The sequence below is a fragment of the Talpa europaea genome (genome assembly GCF_964194135.1).
Source record: "Talpa europaea genome assembly, chromosome: 1".
NCBI classification, from domain to species: Eukaryota; Metazoa; Chordata; class Mammalia; order Eulipotyphla; family Talpidae; genus Talpa; species Talpa europaea.
This window is the reverse complement of record NC_140073.1, coordinates 24,521,312-24,543,104: the sequence shown is the minus strand read 5'-3', so window position 1 is coordinate 24,543,104 and position 21,793 is coordinate 24,521,312.

Genomic DNA, 21,793 nt, shown 5'->3' with positions numbered 1-21,793 from the left:
CACTTTTCTAAGTACCTGGCAATGGATAGGAGGGATTCCCTTAGGGGGTTAGGGAGCCAGTCCTGGAAAGTGTTCCTGATTCTGCATCTGAGTACCACCACTCACATTTTCTAGAAAAGTTGATTGATGATTGCTATTCCCATGTGTCCTGATTTGTAAATGCAGTTCCCAGATTCCTTAGTCTAACTTAATTCTAAAAGGCATGATTGGCTGTCCTTTGTTACACTCTGTTTCATTATGGATTGTTTTGGTATAAAAGGAATAGAAATCAGTTCAAGTTAGCACATACACAACAGTGGGCTAGAGGACTGTCCGATCATCAATAGTCTAGAAAGGATCCAAAGAATAAGATTTAACAAAACAAGATTAGCCAAAATACACAAACATACATTGTATACATACATATATGAAATCTTCCCGCTGCCCTCTTTTTTTCTCAGAAATAAGTCTCTGTTTTCCATAATCTCTCAACAAATGTGGCCCCATAATGGCTGACTTGACCCCATTGTTGTATGACCTTTCAATTCAAAGGTCTTTCTCATACTGACTTTAAACATTATAAAAGAAGGAATCTGATCGATTTAGCTTATCTTTTTTTAAAACAGCCATCCAAGACACAAGTGACCAGCTTAACTGGTCAGGTCACCTAGTCTCAAAAGAGAAGTCACCCATCTACGTCTGTGAGTGGGATGAGATTTTTCCGAATAGGGACAACATAAGTCCAGTGTACTAAATCTGACAGCAACATGCCTGTTTGCTATAGGACCTTGGGAAGCCCTTGGTACTCTTACTAATAAAGGATCTTCCCTGTATTGTATAAAGCATACTAAAAATGCTTGCAAATTCTACATTAGAGGTTATAGAAACCATTTTACAATCAAGTGGTAGTTGACTGGTAGACAATTATACCTTGAAATTTTGCAGTAACATGGTAATTTTCTGTATTTCACAATTAATAATTTAATTTCAGAGGGTAAACATTTCAGAGCCTATGAGAAGCTATGGATCTATAGAAAGAAAGCACAGCCAGAAACAAACCAAAATCCCCAAACAATAAAGAAGCTCCTTGATTACTGTCAAGTACTTAACATTTAAGGAATTATTAAATAATTTCATTGGCTAGTAAACTCTGGATAAAAGGTATCCTCACTCACCTGTTTGTGTGTGAATATATGCTGACGTATGTGAATGCATCCTGTGTTTATGTTGTCATCTATGTTGTGTGTAAGCTATAATGGGAAAGCTAATTATTAAACTCTGCAAATGTACCCAGAGGCTACTGTGAGCGATGCATCCAAAAAAAAATTCTAAAAATAACTAAGTAATAAATAACCATTTGCAGATGGGAATTGTTCATGAAGTTTTAAACAACAGCAGGTTTCTTTGAGACATTATGGTATTTTTCTTGATATTTTACTAAGTGTACTAATTTTTCCCTACTTAAAGGCAGATAATTTGAGTAAGAGTGTGACAAAATTGACTAGATCCAAATTAAAATTATTTTAAGACAATATCAAGACATTGCTTTCATCTTAGAATAACTTCACACATGAATATTCTCCTACGTTAGTTGAAAGAACTAAGAGTCATTTCTGAGAGACAGAGCATTCCAGCAATTATTTTCAAATACTACATTACCAAAAATGAGGGCCACTTTCAAACTAAAATGTTAATTGCCTAGTGTTTTATTTGTTCAGATTCTTTCAGAGAAAAAAAATAGAACTAAAAAGTCATCATGGCCTAGGAATATGCTATGGAAATATCTAGATAAGAAAGTTGCAGAGTTTACAGCAACAGACATTGGAAAATGTAAGGGCTTCTTAGGAGAGGTGACATGCCAATGATTACAAACAGTTAGAATAAAGCTAAATATAGCCAAAATTTGAAATCAATTTACAGGGAATTGGAGTGAGCTTGTTACGTGAATATTTGAGATGCATTTTTCTATGAGGGAGCTAATCAAAGTATTGGGTACAATTTTTATGGAGAGCTCCAGTTCATAAAGTCTGTACTGCCACCACTACTATATATGTAATATACATAACACTAAACTATATATATATATATATAGGTCATAGGCATCTAACACAACTCAACAGAGTCCCTGTACTAATACTATATTTAATAACACCATTAATCACCCAGCTAAAGACAGGATGCATCCATCAAGTGATGAATTTTGGGCTCTGGTTTTAAGCTAAAAGAAAAATACACTATACTCTTCAACATGGGGGAAGTTATTGAATATTTCATTCCTAAGTTGAATGTGATATATGCAAAGAGTAATTTGACTTGTTTATGGTGATGTATAGATTACAGGTTAAGAGCACAGCCTGTAAAATCAGAAAATATCCATCCATTACTAGATGTATTAAGTCCCTTAAGTCTTCTAAATATAACATTCTCATCTGCAAAATGAGACTGGTATATAACTGCTTTATAATGTTGTTGTAGAAACTGGATGAGCTATGTTATGTGAAAGACAAAATGCACAAGACAATCAAGGAGATGATGTTATTCAGATCATTAGAATGTGAAGAACATTCATTAATGAAGAAAGACACAAAGAAAAGAAAGGGGATAAGATAGAGGCAGATAAACAAGGAACTCACCCTGGAGCCCTATGTGCATCATGAGAAAAGAGGTGTGTCTTACCTTGAATATGCAAATAGAATAAATTAAACTTAATGCTAATAAAAAAATTCAGGCTTCCCTGGTAGCCTAGTGGTTAAGTATCAGAATTATCACTGCTAAGGCCTGAGTTCGATTCCCGGCCAGGGAGTTAAGGCATATGGCTCAGCAGACCTCTCTTCTGTCTCACCCGCTACTCCCCTTAGCAGTGTTTTTCAGTAAATCCTGTTCTATTCCCTACAATGTCTTTGGTGAATCCTCTCACTCCCTTCCCCACATCTCTGGCCTACACCTCAGTTCTTCTACCCAAAAATAAATTAAAAAAAAAACAAAAACACAAATGTATAAAAAAATCCTCAGCCATTTGTACTACACTAAAAATATTAAACAACTCTCATTTGCCAAAGATTTACCTAAATTATGTGAGTTTGAAATTGTAAGACATTTCTGATTTGGTTTCTGTGACGATACTTATTAAATCTTGCACTTCGAAATTCTTAGTAGTTCAAGTTCCTTAATTTCTGGGAATTTTAGTAATATTCAGTTTACACATAGAATAATTTACCTCTAAGTCAATCACAATAGAACTCCTTAAAGAGATCTTACAAACAAATCTGTCAATACCTGTCAAGACAATTTGAATGTAAGAAATATTAAACATTCACACAATGTTAGGTAAAGACTTTTCTGGATGACATACATTAATATACAGAGAGAAAGAAAGTGTAGAGTTTCAATTCTATAACTTTTGTCAATGGTCAAGGATAAACACAAAAATACAAAGCTCATTGGTCCATATCAAAGAGTTTTTCTCTTCCCAGTGAGTACAAGTTGTTAATTGATTTGCATTCAAAATAGACCAAAAGAAAAGACTAACCAGCCAGAATCTGTCTCTTTCTTGCCTTTCACCCAGTAGGGACAAGGTTTCTATTAAATCATAACTCCTTTATAGAGGCCACAAAATGATTAGATCACAAAACCAAAATAAGCAAGCACCCAAAATCAAGGTGTATTCAAAACAAAATCAAAACTAAATCTTTGCTATGTTACCAATGGAAACAAATCCAGAACATAGGACCAGGAGTCACACTCTATTGGATGCCCAATCACTAGTCAGGAGCAGAGCACAGGGCTCCAAAAGGCCTCATTACCTAGTGCAGTAAACACAGTCTCCAAAGCAAGATCTTGTTCTATTAGAGTTATCTACAAAAGAAAAATACACCCAACAGGGAAATATTATTTTAAATAGATTAATATAAAGGTGAAAATATTCATTAGTGAGGACTGTCTCAAAGAAACAAAAGGGAACCTGGGATTTTCTTAGGGACCAGTTAACAGTCCTGTTAAAGTTGATAGGAGTCCTTAGAAAAGTAAGAGGTGGATCTTATCTTTAAAAAAAAATCCCCCACACAGGGGGTTCATTAGAGAGTGGGAGGATTTTGAGTGCAAAAGCACTCAAAGTTCAGCACTGTTACCCTGTCAGTTATATAAAGTATTTACTCATAAAAGACAAAGTGTCAGGGACCTCCCTTTTGGAGCAAGGGGTTAAGCCTCAGCACTATAGGCTATCGCAGCTACTGCAGCACAGTTGGATCCCAGCCAGGGAGGTGACCCTGGTGGTGAAGCAGACCTCTCCTGTCTTGCCTGCTGCTCCCCTCAGCAGTATATTTCGGTCAGCCTACCTGTTCTGCTCCCTATTCTGTCTCTGGTGAGTCTTCTCACCACCCCCCTGACCTGACCTATACTTCAGCTCTTGTATCAATAAAAAAATAAATCTTTAAAAAAAAGACAAAGTGTCAGCAATTATAGTTCAGAATTGGCAGTCTATATAGTAGTATACTTAATATTCTGCCTATAGTCAAATAGTGACTATTCTTTAATATCTGTGTAACTCTGGGGAAAATACATAATTTCTCTGATTTTTAGTTTTCTTATCACATTATTGGGAATAAAAATAGTGGCTTATTCATAAAGCTATTATGAAGATCAGATACGATAAGGAAAAAAATCTGAGGCCAGCTTTTACTTCTTGAGCTCTCATAAACCGTGGCTATTGTTAACATCACCATTTAGAACTGAATGAATGTGAATGCCCTAAGAAAATATGTCATTTTATTATTAAACTTGCAAAGTAAACATTTCTAGCACACAATGATTCACTTTTTATCTGCCAGATTAGTTTAGTGATTTTAACAGAAACTTTTAATAATTCTTAACATAATATCTAAACATTGTCATTGTTTGAGATAAAAGGAAAGTTTTAATGTAGTCTTAAAAATTCTGTTATTGCAGAGGAAACAAAATCAGGCACCTAAGTAGGGGAGGAAAAAATAATTTTTCCTATACCATTCTACAGTTCTGACTGAGATATTCCCTGAAATAAAAGACAAATTAATAAGATGAAAACACAACAAAATTTTCATAACAACATGTTTACTTTCTGTGTACATGGGAGAGAGTAACTCCCAGGATGATCTAAGTCACTTCCTTAAATAACATCATCAGCTAAAAGACGAAAATTGTTGGGTGGGGAGCAGTTATGGGAGTTACTGGGAAGACACAGTAGACAAAAGTCAGAGATTTTCTCTTATACATATAATTGTCTCTTACAAAGTTAACTTCTGCTTTGTTTTTTCAGACTTTTTCTTAAATCTGTCATTTCTTAAAAATAAGAATCTTAAAATAATCAATATGCCAGAGAGACATATTTTGGGGTGGCAAATTTTACTACCCTTCAATCCTAAATAATTAACTGAATATTAACAAATCAAACCGTAATCAAAGTTGGAGAAAATTAAATGGTGTTTTTCAGTGTTGTATTAAAAGCCACAATTCTGCTAATACCCCGTTAACCTGACGTAAACTACAAAACTGTCTGAGGATGATTTGAGAAAAAGAAAATTAATTCTTGGCATCTTCTTTTCCTTTTGAAGAGTGGAATGAATGGCTGGGAAATCTTACCAGATCATTATATCTGTGGGCATGATTATGAGTGGACAAAAGTTTGGCTGTTGGAGACTAGCCAATAAATCAATCCTAGAATTTCTTGAACAACCATGGAATTCACTTTCTCTCCTTAGAGCTTGGAGAGTTTTGTCACAGACTTCATAATCTCTCTTCCATTTCTCAGCCTCCTACTGATGCTATTAATCCTACCAATTTTAATGACCTTTACAATATGAAGAAGGAAAATAATTTATGCTGATTTCCTTGACTCCCTACCTGTGATGAGGATAGACTTACAAGGGGAGAAGGCAGTGAGATGAGGCAGCAGTTTTCCTCATTTTGAGCTAAGTCTCTCAACTGGCCTGCATTGCAGAGGACATTAGAGATCTGACCTACTTGCTAAGGGGACCAAAGTGACAGCCATTGACTAAAGAACTCTTTGAATCATCTAGTACATTGGAAAACAAGATGAGACAAAATTTTCACTCCAAGGACCCAACACTACAACAGACAATTACAGAAAGCAGAAGTATGGCCTTAAAAAGCTTCAAATTGACCTAAATGCTCAGGTAGACAAGGTCAACCCTTGCATGATAAGGTAGCATTTATATAAGATAATACCTAAGTTTTTAGCGGCATCTGATGTCACATTCTGATGAGATTTTGGGTTTGGTGAGAGGGGTCCTAGAGTTACCTCTGAGAAAAGTAACAGCAGAGTCTCCCTTAAGCGGTACACAGCAAGGAGATGAAGGCGTTTTCACACATACAGGCTGGCAAAGGTTGCATTTTAAAAGGACAGATTTATCAGGAAAAGGAGAAAGAGAGGCACCTGCATAGTCACAAGAGGGCAGAAAGTGCTGCTGCTCCTGTTTTGCAAAAGGAAGTTTTGTGAAAAGAAACACCTGCAGTGTCAACAGGCCGGCAGGAGAGCTGAATTTTGCCAGTGCAGAAAGTGTGCTGACAGCGTGTTTTTCTTTTGGGAGGGGCTCATTCTTTGTGGAATTGTTCTCTATTGTTAAATTACTTGCAGGGTGTGACTAGGTTGATTTGTAAGGATAGGGGATTCTCTATAATGGCCCTCCATTGCCACATCCCCGCCTGATCTGTGCCTCCTGATACTCCCTATAGCAGTCTGATTCCTTGCTGTAGCAGTAGATGCCTAAGGATTTTTCATTTTAATAGCTCGTTTAAAAACTATGTTAATCATTTCTACTCCCACCCCCAGTTTCAGGCCTTGTGACACCTCCATCCTGAATTTTCCACTCTTAGCATCCATCAGTATCTGAAGTTAGATAGCTTTGGTTCAAATTCTGACTCTACCACTTAACAGAAAATGGTCAATTCACCATAAATTTCATTTTCTTCATCTGAAAAGTGAGAATAAAGTACACATATTGCAGAACTGCTTTGAGGATTAAAAGAGAAAATGTTAAGTACTCACTGCTCCTGGCCCATGCTAAGGATTCTAATGAGGGTTAGCCATAGTAGTAGTGGTAGTAGTAAAATAGTGCATAAGTAGTATATTTTATAAAGAATTTATATATGGGTTACATGCATAGGCTACAATTAGCATATCTGACAGTATATAATTAAATAGTTTTTATGGTGGAACAGATATAAATGTTATAGAAAGTCAAAGAAAAGAAGAACAGTGGAGGTATCAAAAGGAAAATTAATGTTCTTTATACCATGCCTGGCAAGTAGTAAGCAGTTGATAAATGTTAGGTGCTTTTATCATCATTGCTATTGATAGTAAGCTTTGTAGGCTTTGCAAACTTGAGCTGTAGCTTAAAAAAATGGAAAACATAAGTATAGCACAAGGGTCTCAATAGCTGATGTGAAGTCACTTATGTGGGAATTGGCATAACATAGTCTTCTAACATAAAAGACACTGGTCTAAAGAGAACCAGTGGGTTATGTACCAATATTTCTATGAACAAGTCATTGTCATTTTTATCCTCATTAAAATAGCTGGTATTCCTTAGAGTGTTTAGGTACCAAATGCTATACATATGGGCTGAATACAGCTCTCAAAGAAGTATGTCACCCGGACTACCAGGAACTGTAAATATTACCTGATCTGGAGGGAAAAAAGGGTCTTTACAGATGTCATTATGTTAAAGATCTCACTATAAAGGAGGTCATCCTGGATTATCTAGGTGGATCTTAAATCTAGTGACAAGTGTTCTTAACTGATACAGGAACTGAGAGGCATGACACATAGCTGGAGGGCCTAGTTGTAAGGGTAGGAAACTGAGCAAAATGGAGGGACTGGGAATATGAGGAAGAACATCTTGGATTCAGCACTAGGCCTGACCAAAATGGAGGATCTGCCTGAGCTTGGGGAGGGGTTTCCAAAAAACATAAAGAGACTGGCCAGAGGAGAGGCCACACCTAGGAGACTCTAATAACAAGCAGAAGTCAGACTCTTTGCTTCAGGAGCCAGTCCACTTGCCTTTTGAGAAATAATAGATAGACCTGGCTTATTTTAAATTCATGTGGGTATAGGAGGGGTAGGAGGAGCAAAAGCAGATAAAATGCCCATGGAAACTGGCATATGCTCTCCAGGGTTTTGCAGAAACCAGGTGGTAGCCCCAAAAGAAAAATCAATAACCACTGCTTCTATTTGTGGCTCTGTTTCCACAGAAACGTGTTTGTGGGTGAATTTGGAAGGCAGATCTACAATGCCAAAACCACCAGTCCAAAAAAGACAAAAATTCAGTCAAATAAACTTTTACTGTAGTAACAAATGTTTGATTTTACTAACATTTTTCCCATTTAATTAACTGAATTTGGAGATTATCAAATAAACTCAGCTTTCTCCTGTAGGCATAATAATACTGAAATCTGGAGGCAATATTAGCTTCAACATAAGCAGAAAACATGGAAGGTAGTAGGAAATGTTTGGCTGCTGTGGCAAGTTCAATTTATTTGCAAAAATAATGGATTTAGTCAAACTTAACTTTAAGGCACTGTGCTAGGGAGGGTAACACTGATTGAAAGATCAAAATCTCACTTCTACTTTTGTGTCCTCCTAAATCTTAAATACTATACTATGCACAGCATATCATAGGCACATTATAAAAACATTCTTGAAATTATTTTATATATGACTATTATATATTATATATGAAATTAATTTATATATAATCCCAGATAAGGGAAAATTCCTCCTAATACCTATACATAAATGAGTTCATTTTAGTATTTTGGTTATTATTGTTGTAGTTTTTGGAGTCTGTGGGTTTGGAGTGTGGGGTCCTTGGGTTCAGTCTGGGAAAGGTGTCACCAGAGCTCCTGTTTCAGCGTCACGAGGCGAGTTTCCCAGGCGAGTTTCTCCTCGAGACAGAGACGTTAGTTATATTTAAAGAACAGGTTCATTAGGGAAAAGGATAGAAAAATAAAGGACACTTATATAGACACAAGCGGGCAAGAAGAACTTCCCCTAAAGGGACAGATTTGCTAAGAGAGGCCTGCATGGTTGCAGGTGGGCAGCCTTGAGGAGGGCACTAAGGGAGATCAGTGCGGACAAGTCCCAGCATGGTACAGCTCATGGGCAGGCAGGAAGCTACTGCCCTGCAGGAGACAGTTGGTGAAAAGAAGCACCTGCATAGTCACAGGTGGACAGACCGAGTGCTGACCTGAGCCTGTGCAGACACTGAATTGATAGTCTTCTTCTGTTTGGGAGGGACTCACTCCTTGTGAGACTTCAGTTGGTTGATGATTTTGGATAACTATGCAGAATCTGAAAGGGACTGGAGATTCCACAATGGGCTCAATCTCCATATATTTACTCTTGGGCCCATGCAGCAGTCTGATACCTGCTTGGATGTTACCCTTTGTAATCTAGACATCGACACCTAAGGATCATAGTCCGTGCCTAAGGATACTAGTTTCCACAACTGTGTCTTCTGTGCCTAAGGATCTTAGTTTCCATAACTGTGTTGTCTGCGCCTAAGGATCTTGGTTTCCATAGCTGTGTCAATGGCTATGTTAATCTCTTCTATCCCCACCTCCTTGTGTGAGCCAGGTTTCTGGTCTTGTGGTGTACCTTTCAATTTTTTTCACTTTTTTCTATTCTTGTCCTCCATCAGTATCAAATCCAAAATGCTGAAAAAGTGCTCAGAATTTGTATCATTAAAATGAAAAGTTGTGATAATTCATTTTCTATTACTTGATTTTTTTAGAGTAATTTTAGGCTTACAACAAAATTGAGAGGGAGGTACACAAATTTCCCATGTGCCCCCCGCACATAAACACACAAAGCCTCCCTCATTAACAACATTACGCTTCAGAAAGCTACATCTTTTACCAAGGATGAACCTACGTTGACATACCATAACCCCAAATCCATTGTTCTTAAGGTCCCTCTTAGTGCTGTATGTTCTATGGGTTTGGACAAATATAATAGCAAAAATTTATTATATTTGTGATTCTAAAAATCAGAGTATTTTTAATGCCCTAAAATTTTTCTATGCTCCTTATATTCATAATCTACTCACTCCATCCCTACCGTCAGTGATTTTTTTTACTTTTTCCATGTTTTTACCCTTTCCAGAATGTCATACTGTTTTCACCATACCGCCTTTTCAGTTTGATTTCTTTCACCACATATTACACATTTAGGTTTCTTCCATGACTTTCATGACTTGATCATTTTCTTTTAGTGCTAAATAATATTCTAATGTATAGATCACAGTACAATTTTAAACCTGATCGTTCCCAGTCTCTAAAGGATCTTTTAGTCTCTTTTGTTAAAAGTGTGCTTTAGCATTAAGTGTCAGAACTAGATCTTTCTCATTCCCCCTCACTTTTAAATTCTCCTAGACCCTGAGGTGGTATAATGCAGAAAGGTAAGGAGAGCACAGGAGGAAGAAGACAACTGCCATTGGCTTCAGCTGTGACAGGTGTGGTTTCTTTGAAGGAAGATAGGTATCTGGACTGATACATTCCTTCTTGCCATCACAAACCACAAACTGAATAAATGATATAGGATGGACCAGCTTATTTACTGCCTCACTTCTTAAATCTTATTCTTCTCTTTATTTTCCTTTCTACTAGCTCATCTACAGTGGACACTGAAAGGTTGGCGCAGTAAAGAGAAGGAGAGCATCAGTGGTACTGGTGTCAGGACCATCTTGCTTTTTTTTCTACATGGGCTTCCTCATTCCTGGCCCCTGCATCAACCTTTCAGACATTATTCATTACTTACCTACCATCATTACCCTTTTCCCTCTTTGAAACAATAGCTCAAAGTTGAGTGCCTTTTACTTGTCCACTATCAGCTATTCAAATCACTGGAAAAGTCTCCTAGTGTGTGTCTCTCCTGCTTCTATTTTTGTCTCGTAAGTTCTTTCTCCACCCAGCAGAGTTATCCTCTTAAATCATATCAAGTCACCAACCCCCGATGACCCACAGGGTCCTAAGTGACCGGGCAAAGCCTCTCTCTCTGATTTCAGATCCTATCACTCTCTTTCATTCTTGTGATAGACCAGTCCCATTGATCTTCGGTTCTTTAAATTCCACCAGGCTCTTTTCACTCTCACAGCTTCCATTTGTCTGGGGAACCTATTCTCAGTTCTTTGGGTAGTTGGTTCCTCATCATTCAGGTCACAGCACAAATGTCACAGGCCTTTCCTGCCCACCTGATCCAAAGGAACCGCACTATTATCACCATTGTTGTGTTCTATTTTAGGATATTGAAGCCATCGATCATTACCTGAAATGCATATATTTATTGTTTGTTCAATTTTTTAGAATGAAAGTTGCTGTAGTACAGGAAGCTTTCCACTACTCCACACTTAATGCTCAATAAATGTTCAATAAATATTTGTAAAATTAAAGGAAGGAAGGAAGGGAAGTATTTAAACTAATTTTGATTGCATTTGGTTTATATGTAATCAATATTCACTCTTAGACTTACAAGAGCCAGCTGAGGAACATGGAACTAGCTTAGCACCTTAACAATATAATGAAATAAACAACTGAAATAAATTTTATAAAACACATGATTTAATAGGCTTATTATGACTATTTCTATTAGCTGCACATGCTTTCTTCAATGTTACAGTTTTGTTAGAATTTTCATAAGTAAAATGGATGGTTAAATGAACCATAAGCATTTTAGTGGGGCTACTGGGAATCATCTTTGGCTTCAGCATTTACTAGGTATAAACCTTGGAAACCTTACCTATCTATCTGTTTTCTGGGCTCAATTTTCTTACTTCTAAGATGCGGGCTGATGTTAGCCTTCCCCCTTAGAACTATTGGTAGAATTAAACAACATATTTGTTTAAATATGATGCCAGGTTGCTTAGCATAGCTCCTTCACACACGAAGGATCTGATACATCTCAGCAATTATTGAAGTATTTTATATTATACTTTGTTATCAACAGAAATTTTCAATAGGCATTTGGCTCTCCCATTTACTGTAAGGCCAAACGAATGAGTCACTCAGCACTGGGTCCACAAGCAACACTTGATACTATGTTCTCTGAGTCTTGGCAGTGTATTTATTTTCCTTAATAATGACAGTAGCACTTTCTTCAGCTGCCAACCAGGCATGCCTGCTAGCCCTTTATTTCTTTTCTATAAAACTCTTTTATCACAACTTCACATATGCATCTGATTTGGTCTCTGCTCTATGTGGTGGCCAATATGTGGAATCTGTTTGATCTTGATGAAACTATAGATGGAGAGATGGAAACTTAACAGGATCCCACAGATGGTCTTCTTTTGCTTTTTGATTGGGTTAGATATCTTGAAGATAAAAATAAAGAAGCTTTATTTTCAAGCAGAATCCAAGAGCAATTTTACTTAAACTCAACAGCCAATAAAAGGCACAAAATGGGCCACATACGCCTTTCAGTTGTAAATATGTATTTCAGAAAAATTTATGAATAAAATATAATAAAAAAGCAGCTGTTGACAGAGACAGAAAATAAATTACCTAATCACTCCTGAACTCTTAGAACAAGTCACTTTTATACTACATACAATATGAAATTTCCATAGAGAAAATATGTAAAGGTTCACACTAAACCAAAGTCCTAAATTTGATTGAACTCTAGTTTAACAATTCTCTATTTTCCTGGTATTTCTGTGGTCTGTGTTTATAAGCACATGATAGTCTTTCATCAAATGAGGCATAAGCAAGGAAAAAATGTTTCCCATGACACATGAAGACCAAGAAAAGAAAAAAAAAAGAATAAGGACATGGCATCTAGAGGAAAGTTAATTGTTTTTGTAGTACAAAAAGCGTAATATTTCATTGTGATAAATAGCTCTTCCTAATAAATGTGGTATAATTGTAAATCTCTTAGCTGTAAGCAAAAGTTACAGATGAATCATGCCATCATAGGGTAGCCTATTTGGCAATCCAGACTTAGATTCAAAGAACATTTACTGTATGCCAAGTGCTGTGCTAGACAGTACCTCATGTTATCTCACTTATTTCTCACAATTACCGTATGGAGAAAGCATAATTGTCAACTTTGTCATGTGAGAAAACTAATGCTCAGTGAAATGAATTCTTTTGTGCTTGATTGCATAGCTTACAATGGTAACTTTGAGACTCACACCTGGGTTCTTGGATGCTAAGTGATTTGACAGCCACACTCCAAACTTTTATGGGACAGAAATGAATCCAGGGATTTAGAGGCTAGAATCTGTGATCGAAGGAAAGAGGTTATAGACTGGAGAAAGGTTATGTATGAGGTTTCACACAAAATTCTCACATAAACAAAAGAAGGATTAAAAGGATTTCTACTCCTGATTAACATGCCACCCTTTATGATCTAGTGTCCTCTGCTGCCTCAACTTATCCTGTCCCTAGTATGGGTCATGCCTAGCGCTCCACCTTCAGCTCCTCTCTTAATATCCTTTCTCTAGAGGTCATGTCTCTGCAGAAAATTCCAAGATGGATGCCTCCAATCTCGACCTCTTTTGAAATCTCCAGTCACATCTTTCTAAAGGATGGCTGAAATTTTTTCCAAGATATTATAATCTCCTCTTAAATCTATATTTTTTAAAACAAAGAATACCTCTCCTCCTTCTAAAACACCCAACCATTTCTTCATTCTGTTCTTTCTATCTCTATTTCTAAGTTACCTACTCACATACTTTGGAAAAGAATTCAACAGTGTCTTTATCATTTTCCTCTCTCTTGACCCCCATATTTGTCATTGGGTCATGTTCATTCTGCTTTTCAACTTCTTGCATTTATACCTACTCTTCTGGTACATACATTAAAAGAGAATTTTTTACAGGTAAAAATCAAGACATTCATGTGACTATAAAATGAACACATGTTAAATATTAGATTAATTCACTGATTAAGAGGGAACCGGTAAGATGTTCAATTATTCACAGAATCATTAATACATAAGGAAGAATACCAAAATGAATGTATAAAGCAGTGTAAATAAATTTTAAGTAGATAATAAAACTGGTTTATTCTTTGAAGAGAGGAAGGAAGGAAAATGAATTGTCCCCAGAATAGACAGATATCTTTTGCCTGTGTGTGAAAAAAAAAAAAAAGTTTCTTGTATTTTCTTGTATTGCCATCAGTTAACTGCAATTTGTATTAGAAAACCTTATAAGAGATGCACAGACAATGAAATGCACAAACCCCATAGAATTAGAGAACCAGGCAAGGTGCACATTAGGTCACACCTACTTTCTATTGAAAATACCAACTGAGTTCAAAATCTTTCACAAATTTTTCAATTCAGACATTGGTTTCTCACTTTGGACTTTAGAAGGTAACATGCCACAGCCTCTTATTCATCTCCCTGCATCCATCTTCTGACCAAAATGCCCACAGATTGATTAAATTTTAGATAGGTTTCTTCCTGACTATAAACCTCTGACCTCTCTTGTCTTAGCATTTACTTTAGAAAACCAGCAGTTGCAAATCTCTTCTCTGCCCCTTTCACATGCAAATATTCTACAACCCAGAAATGTCTTTGTCAAAGACTGGGGTCATCACTTTAAAATATAAAATTATTTCTTGACATAGCCTTAAAGATAAGTTTAATATCTTCAGTCCAACAATAAGAGAAACAAAAGCAAAAGTAAACAACTGAAACTACACCAGACTAAAATGTTTGTGCAAAGCAAAAGACACTTTCATTCTGTTGACTGGGAGAAGATAATCATTTGTCCAACAAAGAGTTAATATACAAAATATACAAAGACCTCACACAACTTAACAATTAAACAACCCAATTAAACAATGGGCAGAGAATTTGAACAAGAAGTTATACAAATGGCCAACAGCACATGAAAAGGTGTCCGCTATCTCTTATTATTAAGAAAAATAAATAAAAACAATAATGAGATAGTACCTCATATCTGTTAGAATCACTATTATCCAAAAGACAAAAAACAACAAGTGTTGGAAAGAATGTGGAGAGAAGGGAACACTTATACACTGTTAGTGGTAATTACAATTGATGCAACCATTATGAAAAGCCCTATGGAGATTGCTTGAAATATTAAAAATGGAAATTCTATATGATTCAGGTATGTATTTGCAAAATATGAAAATACTAACTGGAAGTATATATGTAACCCTATATTCATGGCAGCACCATTCATAATAAGCAAGAATTGGAAACAATCTAAATAAAAAGAAGATATGGTATAGATACACAATGGAGTACTATTTAGCTACAAAAAAGATGAAGTCTTGATATCGGTAATAACATGGATAGTCTTAGAGGGTGTTATGCTTAGTGAAATGAGCCAGAGAGAGAGATAAACACTACATTATTTCATTTATATGTGGTATATAGGGAAATAAAAAGATAAACTAAATAAAAGTAAATTTGGGGGCTATAAGACAAATTAGTGGCTACCAGAGAAAAGGGGAAGGGAGGTAAATCAGGACAAAGGGACAACTGCATAGTGAAAGACATAATTGAACTCTTACTGGTGAACTTAATATAGTATATACACATGCTGATTTTTTCAGTGATGTACATCTGAAGCTTACATAATGTTATAATGTATGCTGTTTCAATTAAAAAAAAACAAACCTGTCAAGATGTTGCCTTCAAACCCAAAATAATCTGACCTACTCTATTACCCAAAAGCAAGAAAAGATTTGCTGATCAATTAACATATGTTAATTTGACTCAATCACCTATGTAGGTAGAACAGCAAATGAACCAAAATACCATCTCTCTCAGATGAAAGCTTCAAGAGCACTGGCAACATTTTTTGGCAGATAATATAGTCTACCACTACCTAGGCTTCATAGATTGTCATATACATTTTACGATTTAATAATGCATCACATGTAACTGACGTAAACTTCTAGTTACAACTGTAAATGGATACATAGTTTTTATATTCTAACTGCCATTATAAGTTCTTCTTCATAGAAATAATTCCATTTTCAGAAATTGCAAAACTTGCACAAGAGTAGCTCTGTAGGCTAAAAGGACTAACACAGGCTCATTGGAATCTACCCCTTTTGATTGTGGTTAAGAATCAAATCAAATTATCATATAAAATTCCATTTGACAAATCATTCCTATTGTTTAGGGGTTTGTGACTAATTAAGAATTAAAGGGTCTGCTGTGTTGATGGAGTCTCCTTTTTTCTATTCAAGCCTTTCTGGATAATAAATGAATAAAACTGGGAGCAACACTCTATTAACACCATTGTCCAGCCCATTGAGCTAATCAGTCCAGAATACCAGCAATAATTGTGATTCCGATTGACTTCAGGAATAAACAAAGAAAGGAAGAACAGAAAGAAAGGAGGTAGTGAAATCTATGTATATCAAATTATTTGTCAGATTCTTAGCCCAGAATAAAAGGAGTGCAAGAATAATTTATTAAAATTTGGTCCCCAATTTTCTGGGTTAAAGGGTCTTCTAACCTGCTATTATTGGAAAATTTCATTTCACTTGAGAATTGTGCAATGCACGAGGATCAAAATAGCATTAAGACTTTTGTGAGACTCATTTGGACTTTGGTCACCCATCTCTACTGGTGCCCACTCAAACTTCCATAATTATCTTAGAACATGTGGCCACTTCAGAAGAGGTTGCTCTGCTGATTTTCTGTGAGGCTTGAAACATGTGCTGCATGTCTTCCTAGCAAGACTAGCAAGACTAAGAAATGACAGCCATTTCCCTCTGAGGTCTTGTCATCATCTAAAAAGCAAATGGATCTCTGAGTATAACTACCTGCTCCTCTCTGGAGGCACAAACTTTCCTGTCCTCTCAATTTCTCAGAAGCTACCTTCCCTGCTCAGCTTATTTCTGACTCAAACACCCACTCCCAACTCTCCCCCCTTATAGGACACCAGCATAATCCTTCATGACTTTGAGATTCTAAAAAATAAATCTTAACAGAACAGAAAGAGCATATGCCAGTTTTTGATTTCTATAGACTGCATAGGCAAGAAATGAATACTACCTTAAAATGAGAGGGGAAAGAACAGTAGGAGAAAAAAAATCACATTATTTTCTGCTAAATCATCTGTCCCATTTCTTTGGAGTAGGCGAAAAAGAAAGAAAAGGAGGAGAAAAAAACTGTAGTTCTAAAAGTTTAGGTAAATTGCCAAAGTCCTTCTATCAACAAGTGGTAGAATCTGTGTATTTTTCATCCACCACCTTTTATAAACCTATCTTAATCCAACATTTCATTCAATTTGAAATATTTTGAAATGCGAGTTAAACCCCAAAATGCTCCACTCTCACCACTGTAGTTCAACATCATATTAGAAGTCTTAGCTAGAGCAATTAAGCAATACAAAAATATAAAAGGAATCCAAATTGGAGGAGGAGAATTAAAGTTATTTTTATTTGCAGATGACATAACAATATACACAGAAAATCCTAAAGATGCCACTGAAAAACTAATCAAAACAATGAATCAGCTTAGCAAAGTGGTAGGCTATGAAATCAATACACAAAAATCAGTTACCTTCCTCCATGTAAATGAGGAGCTGGTAGAAAAGGAAATTAAGAAAATGATTCCATTTATAATCACATAAAAAAAATTAAATAACCAGGAGGTTAAGGATCTACACAAAGAAAAGTATAAGACATTGTTAAAAGAAATACAACACACAAAGAAATGGAAAGATATTCTTTGCTCATAGAATGAAAAAATCAACATTATCAAAAAGGACATACTACTCAAAGCCATATACACATTCAAAACAATCCCAATAATAATTTCAATGGCACTTGTTTATAAAAAATGAAACAAACATTACTGAAATTCATATGGACCACAAAAACCCCAAATACCCAAAGCAATCCTGACCAAAAAAAAAAAACACCCAGGAAGAATGACATCATACTTCCAGTCTTCAAACAATACTGTAAAGCTATAATAATTAAAACAGCATGGTATTGGAACAAAACAGACACACAGATCAATGGAATAGAATTGAGATTCCATAAATAACCTATGGACAGTTAGTCTTTGACAAAGTTGCCAAGAGTATACAGTGGAGCAAGGAACGTCTCTTTAGTAAATGGTTCTGGGAAAAGTGGACAGCTACATGTAACAAAATGAAACTACACCACTCTCTCATAATATATACAAAAATCATCTTAAAATGGATAAAAGACTTGGGGGTTAGCTCTGAAGCCATAAAATACATAGAACAAAATGGGCAGAATATTTTGCAACATAAGCTTTAATGATGGCATGGTGAATTCATCCCCACCTGCAAGGAAAACAAAAGAGAATATAGATAATAAAAAGACACCATAACTAAAACACCATAACTAAAAAGACACCATAACTAAAAAGACACCATAACTAAGACACCATAACTAAAATAAAAAGATCCCTTACCTAATGGGATAAAATACTTGCACACCCTACATCTGACAAGAGGCTGCTATCAAAGATCTACAAAGAATTCATTAAATAAATAAATAATAAAAAAATGGACAGAAGTGCTAAATAGACTCTTCTCCAAGGAAGGTACCCAAATAGCCAGAAGGCACATGAAAAAATGTTCATTGCCATTTATTGTTAGGGAAATGCAAATCAAAACCACCATGAAATACCACCTCAGTCCTGTGAGAATGGCCCATATCAAAAAGACCAGAAACAACAAATGCTGATGAGGATGTGGAGAAAAGGGAACCCTTCTGCACTGCTAGTGGGAATGCAGCCCTTATGGAAAACAGTATGGAGGTTGCTCAAAAGGTTAAAAATGGATCTCATGTGTGACCCAGCTATCCCACTCATAGGCATTGAGTGGGATACATAAAAGAACACAAAGACACTAATTCAAAGAGAAACCTGAACTCCCATGTTCATAGCAGCACTATTTACAGCATTATTTACAATATGAAAACAACCTAAATGCCCCAGAATGGATGAGTGGGTCAAAAACATGTTGTATTCATATACAATAGACTATTACTCAGCAATCAGAAAAAGATAAACTCATTTTCAGCAACATGAATGGAGCTGGAAGGGATTATGGTAAATGAAATAAATCAGAAAGAGAAAGAAAAATACCAGACAGCATCACTTGTAAGTGGAATATAGAGAAACTAAATGAAGGAAGCGATAAAGCCAAACTTAAACTGGTTATGATGAGAAAATACATTATTGAGCAAATGAATATAACAAAGATTCCAGCAGAACTTCCAGCCCAGGTGCAATGAGCATTCCAATGCAGACATAATCAACAAGTTTGCTTACTTACAGCTCCTTCCCTTTCAAGATTCATGGCCAGGCCCTCAGCACTCTTATCTACAAGATCAGACAGCCAGCCAAGCTGGCCTTTCTCTCCAAGGCCATCTCCAAATGCCTGCATCTTTCCCCCTTTACCTTCCCCCTTTGTCTGGGGACTTTGCCACAAATGGTTGTGCCTGCTGAAAAATGATGTTATCAGTGTAACAGATATGGCCACAGTTGTGTATAAAAGGAACTCTTGGTCTTTATAGGGGGGCTCAGACCTTGCGGGGTTACCCGGGTCTGGGAACTCATGCATCAGGCATAAAGCTTCTCCTGATCGCACCATTCCTGAAGTACCTCTTGTTCTTCCTCTGCCTGGGTAAAAGGCTAGAATTTATTTCTGCAACATTTATAGAATAGCAAACTCCAATAGGGAAAGGAAGGGAAGTGGTGAGAATAAAATGGGGAAAGAACACAATGGACTACGCAGTAGGACTATGGGTGTTTGGGTGGTAGATACACTATGGTAATAACACTTGAAGGGGAGAGGGGACCCTATACTCCCAACTCACAAGCAACAATATAAACCAACATTATCTCAACAACAAAAAAAAATAACTTTTTAAATATCCCCAAATTAACACACGTAATTGACTTTATTACTCCTCTAATTGTTTTATTTCTTCAGACTGACCATTAGTTTAATGAGATGCTTGGATTTCTCAGAAATATGCTTAGTTTTAAGTTCTCAGTCATCTGTTAGAAATGTTAGATATAAGTGTTAGAAATAAAAGTTTCCATGATATAGCTTAGGATTCAAAATGGTAAAGATACAGGAATATAAGAAAAAATTAGAAGCATCAAAAAATAAAATTCCTGAACTCTCATTTCTTATAATTGCTTGGTGGAAAATAGGAATTTGGGGCCTCCCTGGTAGAGCAAGGGGTTAAGATGCAACCCATGAAGCTATTCACAGCCACTGCAGCAAGAGTTTGATCCCCTGCCAGCCAGGGAGCTAACCCACATGGCACAGCAGACCTATCCTGTCTACCCGCCCCCAGCCCCTCCCACTCCCCTCAGCAGTGTATTTCAGTCAATCTGCCTGTTCTGTTCCCCATTCAGTTTCTGGTGAATCCCCACACACACACACCTCTGGCCTGTGTGGCCCCCCCACACACACACACACCTCTGGCCTGTACCCCAGCTCTTGTATGCATAGATAAATAAATAAATATTAAAAAAAAAAGAGAATAGGATTTGGAGGTATTTTTTTCATTTATAATTATGTCCCTTGTTGCCTTATGATGTTATAAGCCATCAGATATCTAAAATTAAGCCACACAGCAGATTTCCTACCATTAAATTTATAACAGCAAAAACTCAATATGTTAATTCTCAGATTTTACTATATATGTTTAGAGATCTGGGAACTTTCCCAGAAAGTGGATGGACTAGCTGAAGTCCAAATAGCATGGGAGGGAAAACTGTGTGGTGAACAATTATTTATAAACAAAACCAAGACAATAGAGCCATTTCAAGGTGAAGATAATAGAGTCAGTTCTTGATGACCACAAGCACTGAATCCTATAACTATTAAGAGTTACGAAATTTATAGCAATGGAGTTTCTATTTAGGCAGAAAATAGCAATACGAGAGGTGAATTTAGACAGTTTATAGAACATTAGACAATATATCACTGTAAATTAAGTGATAATGGCCTTGGTTTCAAACATTATTACAGAAATTTTTGGAATCAAATATATGAAAAAATACTTTTCTTTAAAAATTCATTGTTGGTTCATAAACCTCAAAGAGTTCAGATCCTGCTGGTAATTATAGGGGATTCTTCACAGTCATTTTGGTGTTAGTTGATTTTTGCAATAAATTCTAAATTTTTAATCTTATCCTTATTTGATAGGGTGTTGCTGCAGTGACACAAAACTGAATTGATAGCTGGCTGTTCGTGGGATGATCTAATAAGATCTGCATCCAAGGACACTCTTTCAGGTGACTCAATATAAGTCACCTAACCTCAATCAAGGTGAATATCTCATTTTCTTCCTCTACAAAATAAAAATAAAAATGATAATTTTCTTACCAGCATAGTAGAGCTTTTGTTAAAATCTAATTATAAAATAAATATGTTAGTATTTGGTAAAATTTCAAAATACCATATAATTAGTGATTATTATTTGCCTGGTGTTTATGCTTTTTTTTTTTTCCATTCCTATCACAATCAGGGTTCCTGGTTTGTGGATTTACCTTGGAAAGGCTTGTGAAAACCAACTTAAAGCAATCAGTTCAAAACAGCCCGTGGCTCAGCAACCTCAACCCAATTCAGAGAATGTAGGTGCTACTAGTATTTAATACTAGCCCTTGGGGTAGTGTTACCATAAATTTACTAAGTCATTGATTAGGGGTACTTACAATGCATAAATATAAAGTATGTAAATTATACCTCAATATAGGTAAATATACCTGAATATGTATTTCTTTAATTATCATCATAATTTCATTGTATAATGCACTTACTTTAAATTTATTCTA